The 17,959-nt window shown below is 39.7% G+C and overlaps 1 pseudogene; it reads right to left on the minus strand.

Moving 5' to 3' along the window:
- Window positions 1-13,111: 13,111 nt before the first annotated feature.
- On the minus strand, window positions 13,112-13,830 carry LOC107516869 (annotated as a pseudogene).
- Window positions 13,831-17,959: the final 4,129 nt, after the last annotated feature.

Genomic DNA, 17,959 nt, shown 5'->3' on the forward strand with positions numbered 1-17,959 from the left:
CTTACATGGCAAGTGTGACTTTGCCAGTGTGATTAAGGGTATGGTGCTTGAAATGGGAAGAGTCTTCAAGTAGGCACAATCTAATACATGAGTTTTTAAAAGTGGAGAACCTTTCCAAGTTGCAATGGGAGAGATGCAACAACAGAAGGATCAGAGAGAGAAGGTAGCACGAAAAGGATTCAGCGCCTTGGTATTGGCTTTGAGCTGCAGGGAGCTATGTGCACAGACTGAGAAGAAGCCTCTAAGAGCTGAGGGAAGCCTGAGATGACAGCCGGCAAGGAAATGGGGACCTCAAGTCCAACAACCACTGGGAATTAAATTCTGCCAAAGCCTGGATGAGCAAGGTATTGGGTGCTTCTCAGAGAGGAATGCAGCTGGCACTCTGATTTTAGAACAGTGAGATCCATGTTGGGTTTCTGACCTATGGTACCGTAAGATCGTAGATTTGTATTAAGCATGTGGTAATTTGTTATAGCAGCAATAGAAAACTAACACAGGTAGAAAACCACATGTTGCATCTATTTAAAAGGTTAAAGCTTCTAAACCTGCATTTTCAAATCTTTGGATCACAACACATTAATCTGTGGGCCATGACAACTATTAAAAATTTTTGAGGTATACTTGTGAGGTTTACTTATTATACCTGAATTTAAAAAAAACAATAAAAATATCACACTGCATTTCACAGATTCCTACACCCAAACTGTACCTATTTTGATAAATAATGATGCTAATTTTGACAAGTTAGTGAGTGAAACAGTGTAAGGGATGTGCATGTGCTACAAATGATGTTTCAAGCTTTTGTTTACAGGTATCACTTGATTCACTGGTAAATGACAATTGGTTCAACCATTATCAAGATGGAAGGGGTGGATCTGAAGAGTTTAATTTTAATATTTACATAATTCACAGCTGTGAAATGCAGGAGAATTTAAGCTGCAGTTAGAAAGTATGAGATTGTACACTGAGATTTTGTTATGAACATTCACATAAGTCTCAACCAGACATACGCACAGTAGCTTTGTCCTTGCATGTTCTGGGCTGGAATAAATTTGTGAACAGGCATTAAATAAAGTCATTTCTAGTTTTTTGTTTTTGTTTTTTTATTTTGCCCCCCCACAGGTTATATATACACACAAATAGAATAATATTTGATATAAACAATATCATATTTTTAAATAGATTTTTAATTTTTACTCATATTTGGGATACAATATTATATTAGTTTCAGGTGTACAGCATAGTTATTAGAGATCTATATAACTCGTAAAGTGATCACCCCACTAAATCTAGTACCCTTACACACCCATACATATTGCAATATTATTGACTATATTCCTTATGGTATACTTTGTATCCATAACTATTTTGTAACTATCCATTTATACTTCTTAATCCCTTTCCCCTTTTCTGCCAATGCCCCGCAGGCCCCATCCCATATGGTAACCTTCAAAATGTTCTCTGTATCCATGAGTTTGTTTTAGGTTGTTTATTTTGTTCTTTAGATTCCACATGTACGTAAAATCATATGGCATTTGTCTTTTCTACCCGACTTACTCCACTCAGTACAACCCTCTAGGTCTATCGTGCAATATCTTTATCCATCCCCTTAGTTTTAGTCTGTGTGTGTCTTTTATTCTGAAGTGAGTCTCTTGTAGGCAACCTATGTAAGGGTCTTGTTTTCTCATTAATTCAGCCACCCTACCTTTTGATTGGAACACTTAATTCTTTTTCATTTGAAGAACTTGTTGATAGATATGTAGTTATTGCCATTCTTTATATTTTTCTTCTTCTTAAAGAAGTCCTTCCAATATTTCCTGTAATACTGGCTTGGTGGTGATGAGCTCCTTTAGCTTTCTCTTGTCTAGGAAGCTCTTTATCTGTCCTTTGACTCTGAATAATAGCTTTGCTGGGTAGAGCAATCTTGATTGTAGATCCTGAGTTTTCATCATGTTGAATATTTTGTGCCAGGCCCTTCCGTCCTGCAAAGTTTCTTTTGAGAAATCAGCTGCCAGTCTTATGGACATTCCCTTGTAGGTAAGTAATTGCTTTTCTCTTGCTGCTTTTAAGATTCTCTCTTTGTACCTATCCTTTGGCATTTTAATTATGATGTGTCTTTGTGTGGGCCTCTTTGGGTTCATCTTGTTTGGGACTATCCAACCTTCCTGGGCTTGTATGTGTTTCCTTCACCAGGTTAGGGAAGCTTTCCATCATGATTTCTTCAAATAGTTTTTCAACCTCTTGCTCTTTTCTCCATTTGGTATTCTTATGATGTGAATATTGTTATGTTTGATGTTGTCCCATAAACTTCTTAAATTATCTTCAAATTTTTGGATTTTTTTTTCTTGTTGCTGTTCTGATTGGGTGTCCTCCGCTACCCCATCCTCTATATCGGTGGTTCGATCTTCCTTGTCATCACTCTGTTGATTCCCTCTAATACTCTTCATCTCAGATATTATATTCTTCATTCTTAACTGGTTCCCTTTTAAAATTTCCATTTTCATTTTCATGTTTTCTATCTTGTTGTTAAAGTTCTTACTGAGTTCATCTATTCTTATTGAGCATCTTTATACCCAGTGATATGAACTCTGCATCCGTTGGCCTGTTTGACTCCACTTTGTTTAGATCTTTTTCTGGAGCTCTGGTCTGTTCTTTTATGTGAGACATGTATCTTTGTCTCCCTATTTTGGCTGTCTCTATGTACTAGGTAAAGCTCCTAAGTCTCTCAGTCTTAGTCATATAGCTTTGTGGGGCTCAGTGGCACAGTCCTGAGGGGGTTCAGCCACAGGCCGAATATAGCCTCAGCCTGTGCCCCTCCAGAGCAATCTGGTAAAAGTCAGGAAGCAATTCACAGATGGCTGCCACCTGGGCTGTGATTGTAGTTGTGAGAAACCAATTCTGGCTGCCACTAGTGTGGAGCTTGGGGCTGCTCACCAAAGGGGCACAGGGCATGCCCAGGATCCCACCGGATGTGGCTTGTGTGGGGCCGCAAGTAGAAAGGGTGAAGTTTCAGGGAGTTGTCTGGGTGGAGCGACCTCTGTTATCTAGTTTGATGATGTTAGCTATGATGGTGCCTGCATCCACACACTGGGAGTGGTGAGGGCTCCACCAAGGATCAGGGGATACTGCCAGCACTTCTGCCCAGGAGAAGGCCGCCTTTCCAGCCCTCGCCATGAAGCCTTACAACTCAGTGTCTCCCCCCAACTGCCCATATGTCCCTGGCTTCCCACCTCCCCATTATCTGCTCAGGGTGAGTGAGTCCTTCACCATGAAAACCCAGTTGTGGTCATGGCCCCTTTAATAGGAACATCTGCACCTGCCTGCTGCAGCTGCTGTAGGTTCTGTCTTGCTCAGCCTGTGTGGGACCAGGTAGCCTCATGTCTCTGCTCCATCCTGCCCTTCCAAAGTGCTTCCTTATTTCTCTCCCTAGATGTAGCGCCTTTGTTCATCCAGACCCCAGGTGACTCTGCTTTCTATTTGTTCCATGCTTTTGTCATAATTTAGTGTGGTCATAAGAGGAGCTGTACAAAGCCTCTATCCTCCAAGCCATCTTGATCAGTTGTATAAACTTTATTATGTTTTTACTTGATCAAATGTGCAAGAGTATTGTTTCATGAAATTTTTTTTATTTTTATAGATATGTTTATGAGTGTTATGTCACAATGTGAAATGTGTTACTTATTCTGTGTTGCAGTCTCAACGCTGTTCTAGATTGATTTATTAAAATGGAGTTGCCATGGATAAATCTTATCTCATGATCAATCTAAGGTATTGGAGTTTTTTTTTTTCCTACAAGACTGTTTAGAAAGACAAAATATTAAGGAATATCAGTGAGTAGAGGGTTTCTTTTTTAAGGCATTATTGAACTTTAGGCCTCAGAGTTGCATGTGCGGTAGGGATTTCTCAGAATCCATATAAAACAATCAGAGACTCTTCCCCTCCAAACATTTATTTATGGTCAGAGTAATGAGGATATAATTTCCAGCTGCTCCCAGAATGGGGACCTCTTGCTCATCCAACTACAGGTATGCCTGTGCTGGTATACTGAGGCCACTCTGTGCACACTGGCAGAGGACCACACCTTTTGTGACCTTGGGCTATGTAACAAATTAAACTAAAACATAGTTTCATTAAAAAAACAACATCTTACATAGTTTCTTTAACTTAGGAATTGGAGAGTGGCTTAACTGGGTGGTTCTGGTTGAGGGTCTCTCATCAGGTTGCAGTTAACATATGGCAGGAGATTGCAGTCATCTGACAGTGGGAGGAGGATCTACTCACTTGACTGCAAAGTTGGTGATGGCTGTTAGTTGCAAGCTTCATCTGCTCACATTGACCTCAATATGAGGCTGCTTGAGTCTCCATGCCTACATTGCAGTTGGCTTGAGAGAGCAAGTGGCATGAGAGAGCATGATGGAAGGAGCAATGTCTTCTATGACTTAATCTCAAAAGACATACTCCATGCTTTTTACAATATTCTATTGAACTTCAAAACCCTAAGAAGGCTGGCAGTTTTTGCTTTTGCTCTGAGGGTCCACCTTTCTATGAAGGAAAGTCCAAACTAACTTGCTGAAGAAAGAGGCCATGGTTTTAAAGTGCAAGTTGTTAAACATTTACCAGCACTGGAAGGAGATTTTCACTCTATATCCTTTTGTAGCCTTTGAAACATGTAAATATTACTTGTCTAAAAAAAAGTAAATCCTAGAATGACACATGCATAGCATTCTCATGATTAAAGAAAGTCCAAGACCTAGATTTAAGGGGTAAGGAGAAAGACTCTACCTCTTGAGGAAATAAATGGCAAAATTACACTACAATAGGGAGGTGTGATTCACTGGGGACCACCTTACACAAATTGGATGGTACTAGGTGTCACTGTTGCTACTCTGTAGCCCAGGACAAAATACACAGTGAACTTGACAACAGAAGTGAGATTTTCTACAATGTCATCCTATTTGCTAGAAGGCATATGGATCTTCTAAGGGAACTCACTTTGATAAGAGAGCCTGTTTGCCAGGAGTTACCTCTTGTCTCCCTCAAACTCTAGAAATTTCAGGGAACCTGACCTTGCAAGATCTCAGTGAACCATTATCTTGACCTCAGTGATCTATCCATCCCCATCCCCCCTTCTCCCCAAAACAAAACCTCCCTAATAAGGTCATCTCTCCCTCTGGAGTAGACTTTACTTTTCAAGCTGGATAAGTTTCCCTTGGGGTGGGCGAAGTGCAGAGAGTAATATTTTATTGAAAGGAATATTTCGTGTGAGACAGTATTCTGTCTTACAAACTTGGAGTATGAGTGACGGCCTTCTCACCTATCACCTTTGTCATACTGTACCACTGTAACATCTGTTGATTTGTGCTCCTTTTATGTCGAGGAAACAAACATTTAAAAATACAACTTTGCTTTCCACAACCTCAGATTCTCACAGTTCCTAACAAGTTTCACGTGATACCTTCAATTTTATCTAAAGGCACATATAGAGCCTCCTTAGCAGTGAATCCAGTTTTCTGCAGACTTGTATTGCAGGTTCTACAATCTCCCCAACCCTCCCAACCTTACAATAACCTTTTCTCATTTTTGTAAATTGGGTTTATCAGCTATTTCTCCCTTTGGAACCTGGTTTCTGGTTAGGATGCTGTCTGAATGTTATTCCCATCCTTCTTTAAGCATATTCTTTGTTTCACCTTTCTTTTCTGTTGGTCACTGGCAGTTCAATGTTTAATTTATTCCTCTTTTTTAACCAGTCTCATATCATCCTCTGACAGTTGAATAAGATTGAACAGCTATGTGGCACTGTTTAGTAGTAGCTAAATAAGTGGTAGCTAAATTAGTAATAGCTAAGTAAGTGCTAAAGTTCTGAGGACAAGTACAGACTATATTTCCTTAGCAATAAATAGATGTCCCACTGCAGCAGCACGTGTACATTGTAGTGAATGTGTGTTCATATTCTCACGAGGAACCAGTAGTTAGGAAAGGTGGGGGAACAGGGCTGACAAAGGCTTATCATAAAGCAGGGCTGAAACAAGTGATACAGACCCAGACACTGCCTTCAAGTTCTCTGAAGTGGTGAAGTGAGCAACTGAAAAGCCCTTAAGATACTTCAGTTTCTTTATATAAGTAAGGGGAGGCATTATGGTGCCGATCAACAAAGACGAGAGAGTAAGATGCTGGGTGAAAGATATACAATAAGAATTGATTTGATTCTTCTCCAACTAAATCTAATGGGTCTCTGAATATAGCTTAGGAATGCTAGAAACAGGCATTGAAATAATAGTGGTTTACACAAAATAGTTTTTCTCATTCTTGTAAAACTAATTTAGAGGTAGGCAGTGTGGGTCAGCTACGTCCACTACATAAAGACATAAGAGACCCACCCTCGCTCCTTATGGCTTTCTGCATTGCCATCCTAAATGTATACTTCCTAAAGTCATAACATGGTCACTGGGGTTCCAGTTATTGTGTAGGAGTTCCATGTAGGAAAAAATGGAAGGGCGAGAGACCAGAGAGTTTTCCTGGAAGTACTACACAAAGACTAATGCTTATTTTGCATTGGCTCTCATATGCTAGGGAAGCTGGAAATGGAGTTTTCTAGCTGGGCACATTACTTAGTATTTTATTACTGAAGGAAAAAGGAAAAATGGTTGTTGGGTAGACTCAGTCACCATCGGGTACTCAGATGGTCAAAGGCTTTTGCTCAAATAGAAGAAGTGTTCTAGAGCTCATAATTTACAAAATAATAAGCATTAAATGATTCAAAACTAAGGAAATGAACCAAAAATACATATCTATCCAATGATTTGCATTTTCTTCTGCTGAATATTATAATGCTAAAGTGTACAACATTCACTTGATTATGTAAAACGTGTTAAGTAATAAATTAAAAAAAAAGATTTCCTATCATGATACAAATAGATAAATCTTCCAAAGGAAAGATATGCAAATGTAGTCATAGATATAACAGCGTAAGATACTTATAGTTAAGCATTAATGTTTAACTTATATGGCTATTTTTAGATTCCCTCTATTACATATGAACTTGCTTTTGGGAATTTTCTTTTGCCAGAAATTTCTTCATTGGGAACTCTAGTGAGGCACTGGTTGGCTTACAGGGGTTAGGTGGCTTGGGTTTGACTCCTGGGTCAGCACCTCTGCAGGACTTAACTTTCACATTTGGTCTGTATACTCCTGACCCCCCTCTAAAGGAAAAAAGCACACAGAGTCAATAGTAAGCTTTAGTTTTCTAAATGAAAAATAGGGCTTAAAACATGAAGAATTCTATGCTGTGTCTCTCCCAGCAACTAAAGGTGTTCACTAGCTTAAGGCAAGCCCTTTGCCCACAAGCCGACTGAGCGAGATCAGTAGCAGGGAGAGAACATCTCCTTGGCTGAGCGTGTCCTCATGGACATAGAGTGATGCAGCTGGAACACAACACTGAACTATATAATGTCTCTTTCCTCATGGAGTGACATCGAGTAGGGGGATGCAGACTATAAACAAATATAGAATGGAAAAAAGGAGAGTAGGTGAAGGAGAGCAAGGGTAACAGTTTGGGGGACAGATTTTAGATGAGGTAGTTAGGAAAAGCCCTCTGAAAGTGTGATATTGACAGAGCCCTAAATGAAGAGTATGAGCAAACCTGTGGGGAGAGGGGAAAAGGGCCACTCAGGCTTAGGGGAAAGGCACAGTGGTGTGCCTGTGTGTTCGAGAAATAGTCCTGGTGAGGGTGAACTCAGTTTGTTAGTCTTTTTTTTTTTTTTTTTTTTTTTTAGATAAGCGATGGGGTGGGTAGTGAGAGTCTGTGGTGACTGAGCACCTGAAATGACCAAATTAAGATATGCTGTAAGTGTAAAAGCCATACTAGATTTCAAGCACTTAGTACAAAAAAGCAAAATTTAACTTTTAAAAATAATTACATATTTAAATGATATGTATTAGATATATTGAGTTAAATAAAATGTTATTTAATTTCACTTATTTCTGTGTACTTTTTGAAGGTGGTTACTATAAAATTTTAAATTACCTATATGATTCATATTTCATTTCCATTAGAGAGCATTTGTCTTGAGAATTGGGTTCTGCTACCAACTTCTCATGAGTGGTCTGAGTCTTGGACTTCTAATTTCTGCTCTATATGTAAAAAGTTTGAAAGTCATCTTTCTTGCCCTCCAACAAGAAAAATGGAATGAATTAAATATTGAGAGAGAATTAAAGTCAGAGGACAAACCACCCTCCAAAACTGAAGAGGTACACAAATATAGAGAATATATATCAGCTTACCCGAGTCAGAAGCCACTGGAACTGGTAACTGGTAGGAACACTTATCAGGTAATTAGGGTGACTTTCTAGAGCCTGAGTCTAGATGAATGTGAGAGTTAAATAATCCTGAGGAACCAGAGTAAGGTGAGAGGACTTCTACACTTTTGTGGGGTTGCCTCCAGGTTCTCACAGTGAATATTCTAGAAAAACCTCTCATGTTTGGCCATCTTTAGGGAAAAAGCAAAAAAATTGGTTTTTGAAATAAGACCAGAGAATTCTCCATGATAAAGTCCTACTCAGTAAGGAAAAAAGCCATTACCATAGCTTTATCTGACTTGGAAGGAGGAAAATTATCCAACTCCACCCCCGTCTAGTCTTCCTTCCTCACATAAATGGGAAAAACACTTGTGAAAGTCACAGCCCAGGGGAACAGGCCTACTAAAAGACTGAGACCTAGTGTTGACCTTGAGAAAAAATATACCTGTCAAAAAGGATTCCTAGTGGTTAAATGGGCCCAAATTTATAATCAGAGTCTAGCAACCATTGTTTACAGGGCATCTCTCATGCATGCTGTATTTCAGAGAAAAGCCACAGACTGGGCTGCATAGCCCCTGCACTGTGTTCCTTCTGTCTGAGCAGATTCTTATAAAGAAGTTCCTAGAATCATATTTTAATCAATGGGCTGAGATCTTCCCCGTCCAATTGGACTTGCACAGCTTATATCTTCATTTGCATCCATATCTACCAATCAGAGTGGCTTTATAACGACCAGTCAGGATTAGTGACTCCAATTAATCAGGTTAGTGCTATTTGGATCAATTAATTGTGCAAATTTAGATTCCTTCTTTACATAGAAATGGGCCAATCGGGGACCAGAACAGGAACTTCTTCTATGTCAGTGGGCCTCCACATTATCTCAGGGAAGCACATTTTCAGTTTTCTCTGGGGGCTGCTTTTTCTTGGTTTGCAAACTGTTCACCAGAATAAAGTCTCTCCTTTTTCTACATATCAGATTGGGGATTCCTATTGGTATTTGATAGTGGCACTGACCTTTTGTTAACAGTACTAATAGAATTATAGGATGCTTTCCATCCCATCAGCTTTACCACCATATTGACGGTGCTCTTTTATAACAATGTAGCTTATAGATGAAAAAACTGTAATGCTTTGATTTTATTTAAGAAGCTATTTCTAGGGAAACCCAAATACAACAGAGGAGACAAAACTAAGGCCATTAGAGGAAAGTGAGGTCTCTGACACAGCTACAGCAAAAAGTAAACACAGACTAACTCCTGGCCAGAAAACACAAAACTTTACACTAAAATCCACTTATCTCAGTTCCTTTTACATCATGTTTGGGTTTCAAGAAAAATTACAGGCATACTAACAGACAAGAAAAAATAAAATACGAAGAGATAGCCAAAATATCAGAATCAGACTCAGATATGGTAGAGAGTTTGAAATTATCAGGCCGGGATTTTAAAGTAACTGATTAACATACTAAAAATGCAAATAGAAAAGTAAACAACATGCGAGAACATAGGAGTGATGTGATCAGATTTATGGAACCGCTAAGAAAATTAAAAAGTAATGCTAGAAATTAAAAACACTGTAACAAAAATGAATATCTTTGATGGGGTAATCAGTAGATTGGCTATAACCGAGGAAAGGATCAGTGAGCTTGAAAATATGTCAATGGAAACTTCCCAAAATGAAATGCAAAGAGAAAAAAGTAATTTAAAAATCAAAACAGAATTTCGAAAAACTGGAATAATGACAAATGTTTATCATTTTTATAAAGCGAATACTAGAAGAAGAAAGAAAGAGGTAAAGGAGCAGATAAAATATTTGATATAGAAATGGCTAGGAATTTTTCAAAATATGAAAGAAACCAATCTAGGATAATCAGAGAACATGCCACAGGATAAATAATAACAACAATGACAAAAAAACTACACCTAAGCATACCATATTCAAACTTCAGAAGCCAAAGGGAAAGAGAAAATCTTGAACAAAGCCAGAAAGAAAAACAACTTTACCTATAAATGAACAATGATACTAATTACTTCAGACTTCTTTTCACAAATTATGCAGGCAGGAATAGAATGGAAGAAAATATTTGAAGTTATCCTATGAAGTTATCTTTCAAAAGTGAATGAGAAATAGACTTTTTCAGACAAACAAAAACTGAGAGAATATGGCTACAGTAGACCTGCCTTGTAAGAAATGTTCAAAGAAGTTCTTTAGAGAATCAGAAAATGCTATAGTTCAGATGCTTGGATCTATAGAAAGAAAAGAAAAGCATCAGAAAAAAAATAAAGGTAAAATAAAATATTGATTTTTTTCTATTGCTATATGATTTAATAAATAATGTTCTCCAAAGTAATAACAGCAACAATGCATTGGTTGATTATAGCATATGGTGAGTAAAATGAATGGACAGAAGGGAGGAATTGGGAACATTCTGTTGAAAGATAGCAGTACTACCCTGAAGCAGTATGGTGTTATTTGAAAGTGGATATGGATTAGCTGTAAATGTATGTTACATACTCCAGGGACTCCACTAAAATTAAAAAAAAATTTTACTTCTTGTGCTAAGAGAGGATATAAAATGGAATCACATAAAATGTTCAATTGAAACTAGAGATGGAAGAAAAAGAGGGGAAGATTAAAAAGAGAAACAGAGCAAACACAATGACAAAATAATTACAAACATAAAAGAATAAACTGTGGTAGATTCACATAATGGAATATTATTCAGCAATAAAAAGAAATGAGTGCACACAGTACAAAAAAAAAAAACACATGGAGGAAACTTAAGCGAATATACTTGAGGAAACAAGCCTATCTGCAGGCTACATACTGTATGATTCCAACTATATGACATTTTGGAGAAGGTAAAACTATAGAAATGGTATCATAGTCCATTCAGGCTGTTATAAAGAATAGCAGAGTCTGGGTGGCTTATGGACCACAGAAATTTACTTATCATAATTCTGGAGGCTGGAAGGTCTAAAATCAAGGCTTGAGACATTTAGTGTCTGCTGAATGGCCACTTCCTGCTTCATAGTCAGCTGGCTGTCTTCATTGTGTTCTTACATGGTAGGAGGAACATGGAACTCTCTAGGGTCTCTTTTATAAGGGCCCTTAATCCTATTCATAAAACTTCCACCCTCACGACCTCTTAAAGACCCCATCTACAAATATCATTGCATTGGGGATTAGATGTCAACATATGAAACTTGGGGAGGAACATAAACATTCAGTCTATAGCATATGGTGAAAAGGTCAGTGGTTACCAGAGAGGTGACTAAATGAAGCACTGGGGTTTATATGTTTTTATGCACTTGTGAAAACCCGTAAAACTGTGTGATGGTAAGAGTGAACCTTAATGTAAACTATGGACTTTAGTTAATAATAACATAATAATACTATTTCCACAATATTGAGTCTTGACAGTCTTTTATATATTTTTAGATACAAGTCCTTTGGCATATATGTGTTTTGGAAATTATGTCATTTGAAAATTATTTCAAATACTTCATTATATGGATATAACTCTAACGTACCACATTGATGCAAGATATTAGTAATAAGAGAAACTGTATTGGGTGTTGAGTGTTGGGTGTTGGGGTCAGATGGGTAGCTGGTACTGTATGTACTATCTTTTCAATTATTCTGTAAAAATTAAAACTGTACTAAAAATAAAGTATATTAATTATTTTAAAAGTCTGAGTCTCATTTTTCTTCATTTTTCATTGAGGATAGAGGATTTAGTTATCTTTTATGTTTCTTCCATCTTTAATGTTTATGATCTTCCCCTTTTAAATGTTTTTAGTGCTCACTTTGGCAGAATACATACTAAAAATTGGAATGATACAGAGATTTGTATGTCTTCTGCCCAACGATGACACAAATTCATGAAGTGTTCCATACCCTGAAACTGTATCTATACTTTATTTTTTAGTGCAGTTTTAGATTTACAGTAAAATGAGCAAAAGTATGGAGTTCTTAGACATCCTGCCCCACATATCCTCCCTTACTATCAACACCCCAACATTAGAGTGGTACATTTGTTACAATCAATGAACCTACATTATCATCCAAAGTCTACAGTTTATATTAAGGTTCACTGCTGGTGTTGTAGGTTCTATGGATTTGACAAATGAATAACATATTCGCCACTAGAATATCATACAGAGTAGTCTCTGTGCTCCACTTATTTTCCTTTCTTCCCCCTAACTCAACGGGGGACCTTTGTGGTGCTAGAATAGTTCTGCATCTTGATCTTGGTGGTGGTTACACAAATCTACACATGTGATAAAATGACAGAACTATACACGCATTGCACCAATGTCAGTATTCTGATTTTGATATTGTGCTATAGGTGAGTAGTCATTGGGGGAACCCATTGAAGGGTACATGGGAACCCATTGAAGGGTCCATGGGAACTCTCTGCAACATCTTGTGATTCTGTAATTATTTCAAAATAAAAAGTTTAAAATATTAAATCTGTCTTTGTTCAAAGAAAATAGTGGCCGTGGCTAGGATCAGGGAGCCCGATTGTTTCTAGTCTGATTATTCCTCAGCCTGGCTGGGTGAGCTCTTGGATGACTGGCTCAGGCTAGTTTCTTAAATTCTTTGGCCTTTCCAGTGTTCTGCTATGACGAGGGCACTCATTTTGCCAATGGCTAGCCTCTTTGCAGTTGGCGCATTGGTTGTCACAAAGTGGGGGTTTCCTTTTGGTTTCTCTCTTCCGTGAGGGAACAGCAGTCTGCTATGCTGGACCTGGGTTCCCCAACTGGGTCTTTTGACCGTGGTTTACAAACATCTTGTTTGCAACTTCTAGTAACTAGGTGTTGTTCATCCCAGCAAAGCCCTCTAATTTTGAAGCTTGTGCTTCGGGGTCAAAAGGGGTATACACCTGGAATACCTCACATAGTGTCTCATAGAACTCTGTGGGTAACTCCTCTGGCCTCTGGAGTATCTTTGCCATTTTTGTTGTTGGCTTACTAGACCCAGTTTTTACCTTTAATTTGGACTTTTCATGTTTTCCATGTGGTGAGGATCTTACCACCTTTTTAACAAAAGGGATGGGAATCATCCTAACCCAGTCGTCCATGTTCTGGGCACTCCACTGCTGTTCTTCTGGGTTCTTGATTATTACTAGGATATCACCCTTCTTAAAAGGCAGGTCTTCAGCATCATTTCCAGGAAAATCATAGAGAGTTCGTACACATTCCGAAGCACTTAGATACCTGGGCACGGGCTCCTTCAGGGTGGTGGTGTTCAGGTGGTGGATGAGTCTTGTAAAATTCTACCAGGGCTGACAAATGGTCAAATTCCAGGTCCCCATCTTAAAACAGTGGTTGGATAGCTGATGATGTGGGAGACTTGCGCATTCTCGGACATGGACCGTACATAATCCTTGGGGCAGGTGGAAGAGTCGTGGACTAGGAACATGCCATTGAGCTGGCCCTGGAGCCAGGTCTGCACCTTCTCGCAAGACAATGACCTCATATACCAGGCAGAGTGATTTGAGGAGTCGAACTTGAGCCTGACAGAGGGCATGGTGTTGGGCTGGGGCTCTGGGGCAGGTTGGGTTGGCGAAGACACTGATGATGGAGGTTTGTTGGCAATTGTGAGCACAGTGGCTGTGTGGGGACTGACGGTGCTGCTGAGATGTATGGTGGTGGGAAGAAAATAACTCTTCCTCAATTAATTTTGCTGGCACCTTCTCGTTCTTTTCTTGAGTCGGTTGGGCCACAAGTACCTTACTCTGTCCCTGCCTATTCACACTAAACTGGACCCAAGGGAGCATGACAGTAGCGGTATGCAGCCATGTGTCTATGTATGAAAACTGGTCTGAATATCCAGGGGTCCCTTCACTACCCACTATACTGCCCTCACTGTGGGGAGGTCTAGAGTCCCTTTTGGAGGCCAATTTACCCTGAAGGCAAGCCACTCAAACTCACGAAGAGTACGAAGCTTTTTCGAGGTCAGCTTGGCCCCTTATTTTTCTGAGAAACCCTCCTTAAAATTTTCAAATATATAATCTAAGACAGTTGAGTTAGTGGAACCTCCCCCATATTTGCAGGGACCTTCCTTTGAAAACTGGGTGCACAGGCCAGTGTTAGTAGTATATTTTCTAAAGCCCCAGGAGGGGCTTTAGCTGGTTAAGGCAGCATAAAACACTGAAATTATTTTGATGAAGTACAGAATCCTTGTTTTCTACCCAGAAAACCTTTTCATAACATTAGTCTAAAACACAATTATAATTTTTGAATTCCTCTTACTTTTGGCACTTATATTTCCAACCTTATTCCACATAGAATTTCCTCTCAGGATTTCCCCTCATAAACCTTCTTTCACATTTTCTTTATTCCCTCAGTTTGCCTCTTTTCACTCTTTCAGCAATAACCGTCTCTGAGACAAACACCTTTCCTTCAATTACCTTCAAAATAAGTCTCCAGACCTTACACACACACACACACACACACACACACACACACACACACACACCTCAGGAGTACCTCCTGTACCTCCCACGACAGACAACAATCACATGAAGGGTTGGGGGATAGGATCAGGGAAAATGTGGAGGGGATGCCACTTGCTTCACCCATCTCTGGCTACTCCTCCCATGGGGGTTTCAGGTGCTTCTTAGCATTGGTGGGTTGGTATAAGCCCCTGACCCGGATCACTGGAGTAGACTCCTTATGGAGATCCAGTGAGGCCACCGTAAGCTGCATGAAGTTTGCCATGGCACCACAGATTGGGGCTCAACTCTCACTTCATAGCAAGACCACATCTCAATCATTCAGTACTCTCTTTTGTACAACCTTCCACCACCATTCCTTAATCTGTCTGCTGGAGAGCATGCAGTCGCTCCCCCTAACTTGTGGAGGGTGCTTGGTTGCCCTCCAGAGGGTGATGTTATTCTCTGCTTTACTTAGTGTTGAACAAATCCATTCCACCCTACAATGGTGATGCAAAGATAAACAAGGGTGGGGGCCCCTTCCACAGAGGAGACCATTCAGATACACATCTGGCCATGTCCCAAAGGAGCTTAGGTGATGCTTAGCCATAGTGGACTCAGCTTTGTGACTTATGATCATATACTAGTCCAATGCCACCCTGGACCGTATGCCATTCACCATGAAAATGCAGAAAGAACCCACACAATCTTCGTGGACTTTAGGAGACCTTAAAGGTGCCCAGTATGGAGCTACAAACTTGTACCTGACTGATCAAGCTGGCCAAGCCTCTCATTTGTTCACTCATTTATACATCAGGTTAAAATAGTGCCTCTCCCCTTTATGGAAAGCCTAAACCCTAACCTGACACCTTCCCCACTGGGGAGACTCTGGTGTCTCAGCCCCCACTTTTGGAGACTTTGATGTCTTCTCCCTAAAAGGAAGACCCTAACCAATGTCTTCTTACTGAAGACTAGGACGTGATCAAGCTTCTCTTCTGTCTGACAGATGGGACCTTAATGGGGGCTGATCCTGGGATTGATCTTACCTTAGTATCTTTTCTTGTGGACATTTCTGGTGCGTTGTTCCGTCCCTCCTATGAGTCTTGTTGGTGGGCTCAGCCAACCCGGGAGTAGGGGCACCGATCCAAAAGAGAACCTGAAATACTTTGGTGGCACTCCTCCTCAGTCATCTCTTGCTGGAGCCTCCAAAAATGTTGCGGTAAAGCTCCAAAATCAGACCAGCAAAAAACCAAGCAGTAACTCGGAGAATTGGAGAACTCAGGTTTATTATGCATGGTCCCAGAGGAGCTAGTGCTCTGAAGATCTGGCCCTGAGCTCAGTTGCAACATTCCTTATAAACAGGCTTTTTACAGAAGCTGATTGGTTGATTTGAACTCAGACCATTGCAAAGGGTGGGAGTTGCTAGTGTTGTAAGTAGTAACACTGGTAACATTATGTTGAGGAGTTGCTATTGGTTACCAGGAGTTGCAAGTGTTGCAAAGTGTGGGAGCTGTTAAGGGGTACAGTTACATTTGTGCAGCAAAGGGCAAGTGAGCCTTTGCAGCAAGCATATTACAGAAACAGAACAAAAAGCCGATTAGCTTTGAATCAAAACTCCAAAAGTTCCTCTTCAATAGCACTGAATTTTCTAAGACAGGTTTAAAAAAAGAGAAACTTAACTTTCTTGGGAGCTCTGCACTTAGTTTTATGTTATAACTAAGAAAACATTGGTAGCATTAATTAAAGGTCTCTGCCGTCAATTCGGTGCCACCAGTAGTCTCCAACCTAGGATTTGGTTAAGAGAACCTTTATTCCAGTGAAGCAACTCATGTTGCAGCTCCATTGTTACAGCTAACTGGGGACGTGCAGGAGAAAGCAGCCACTGAGACGAAGGGGAGACTGATTTATAGAGAGAGAAGTTCCTGCCCCTGTCCCTGATTAGTCCATTTCCATGCAAAGGAGGACTCCAAATCCAAACAGTTTGACTCAGATAGTACTGTCCTAATTGGTAGGCTCCACATGTTCTGACTGGTTGTTCTGGAGCCACACTAATTGGTCAGTAAAAATGCAAATGAGAATATAGCTACACAGTCCCCAGTGGATGAGTAGGGTCTCAGTCCTATTGGTCAAAATTGGATTCCAAGAACTCCTTTTTAAGGGTCAGCTCAGAAGGCAGGAACACAGTGCAGGAGGCTTGGCAGCCCAAGTCTGTGGCTTTTCACTGCAATGCAGTGTGTATGACAGGCCTGCATTAATAATGCTGCTGGACTTTGGTTATGAATTTGGGCCCAATTAAGGAGAACTTCCAACAGGTACATTTTTGCTCATGATTGACAGTGGTGTTCACGACTCAAGGAGCAGACAGAGGTAAAACAAACACTACCCCCCTCCCAACCCCAACCCTGTAATGTGGTGAATTAAAAAAACATTTCCCTTTTTGTGGAAGTATTGCCTTAAAGAGTGGTAGAGAGCACACATCAGAAGGATACTATTGCAAGTGTTTATTCAATAAATGAATTTTAAAACATTTATTTTCATTCCTTAAAATTATTTTAACTCCATTTGTTCTAGCAAGGAACAGAAGCCAACAGTCAGCTCTGAAGTTCTTAAGCACAGTACAGACGTATAGCTAACTATTAGGTTAATGAAAGTGTTTTCACTCCTTGTTCCGGCATTTTTAGGGGATGAGCTATTTGTGCCATTTAATCAAAAGTCAGTCAAAATTTTACACTTTTTATGTAATTTTTAATGTATTTTTGTTTTTTTAGTACACTTTTACTTAATAGTTAAAAATCGCTTTTAGTTCACGTTCACTCTAAAGACATCTTCATTTTGGGTGGACAGTATGGTCTGTTCAGTGTCACATAGTCTAAAACAATTTTACATAGTGATTTATATTTGCCAGTAAATGAATAATTCGAAGAACAAAGTAATCCTCCAGATTAAATTGCCACCGCTGGTATAAATAAGCAAATTTCCTCATAAAATTTAAAGCTCCCTGGAACAGAAGCTGCTAAAGTTTATGATTCCAAATAAAGTCTAGGATGCTAGAAACATTGTCCTTTATTGTGCAGCAGTGCTTTTAACAGGATTTAAGAACGCAGACTCTGAATTGCCCAGAGTCCAAAACAGAAAGAAGGCTGAAACCTCTGTTTGGCCTCACCATCTGGTAAAGCGCCGGGTCTAAGCTGTCGGTCCCGCACGCCCTACCCCACTGGCAGC

The sequence above is a fragment of the Rousettus aegyptiacus genome, unplaced genomic scaffold (assembly GCF_014176215.1).
Source record: "Rousettus aegyptiacus isolate mRouAeg1 unplaced genomic scaffold, mRouAeg1.p scaffold_m13_p_2, whole genome shotgun sequence".
In the NCBI taxonomy this organism is placed as follows: domain Eukaryota; kingdom Metazoa; phylum Chordata; class Mammalia; order Chiroptera; family Pteropodidae; genus Rousettus; species Rousettus aegyptiacus.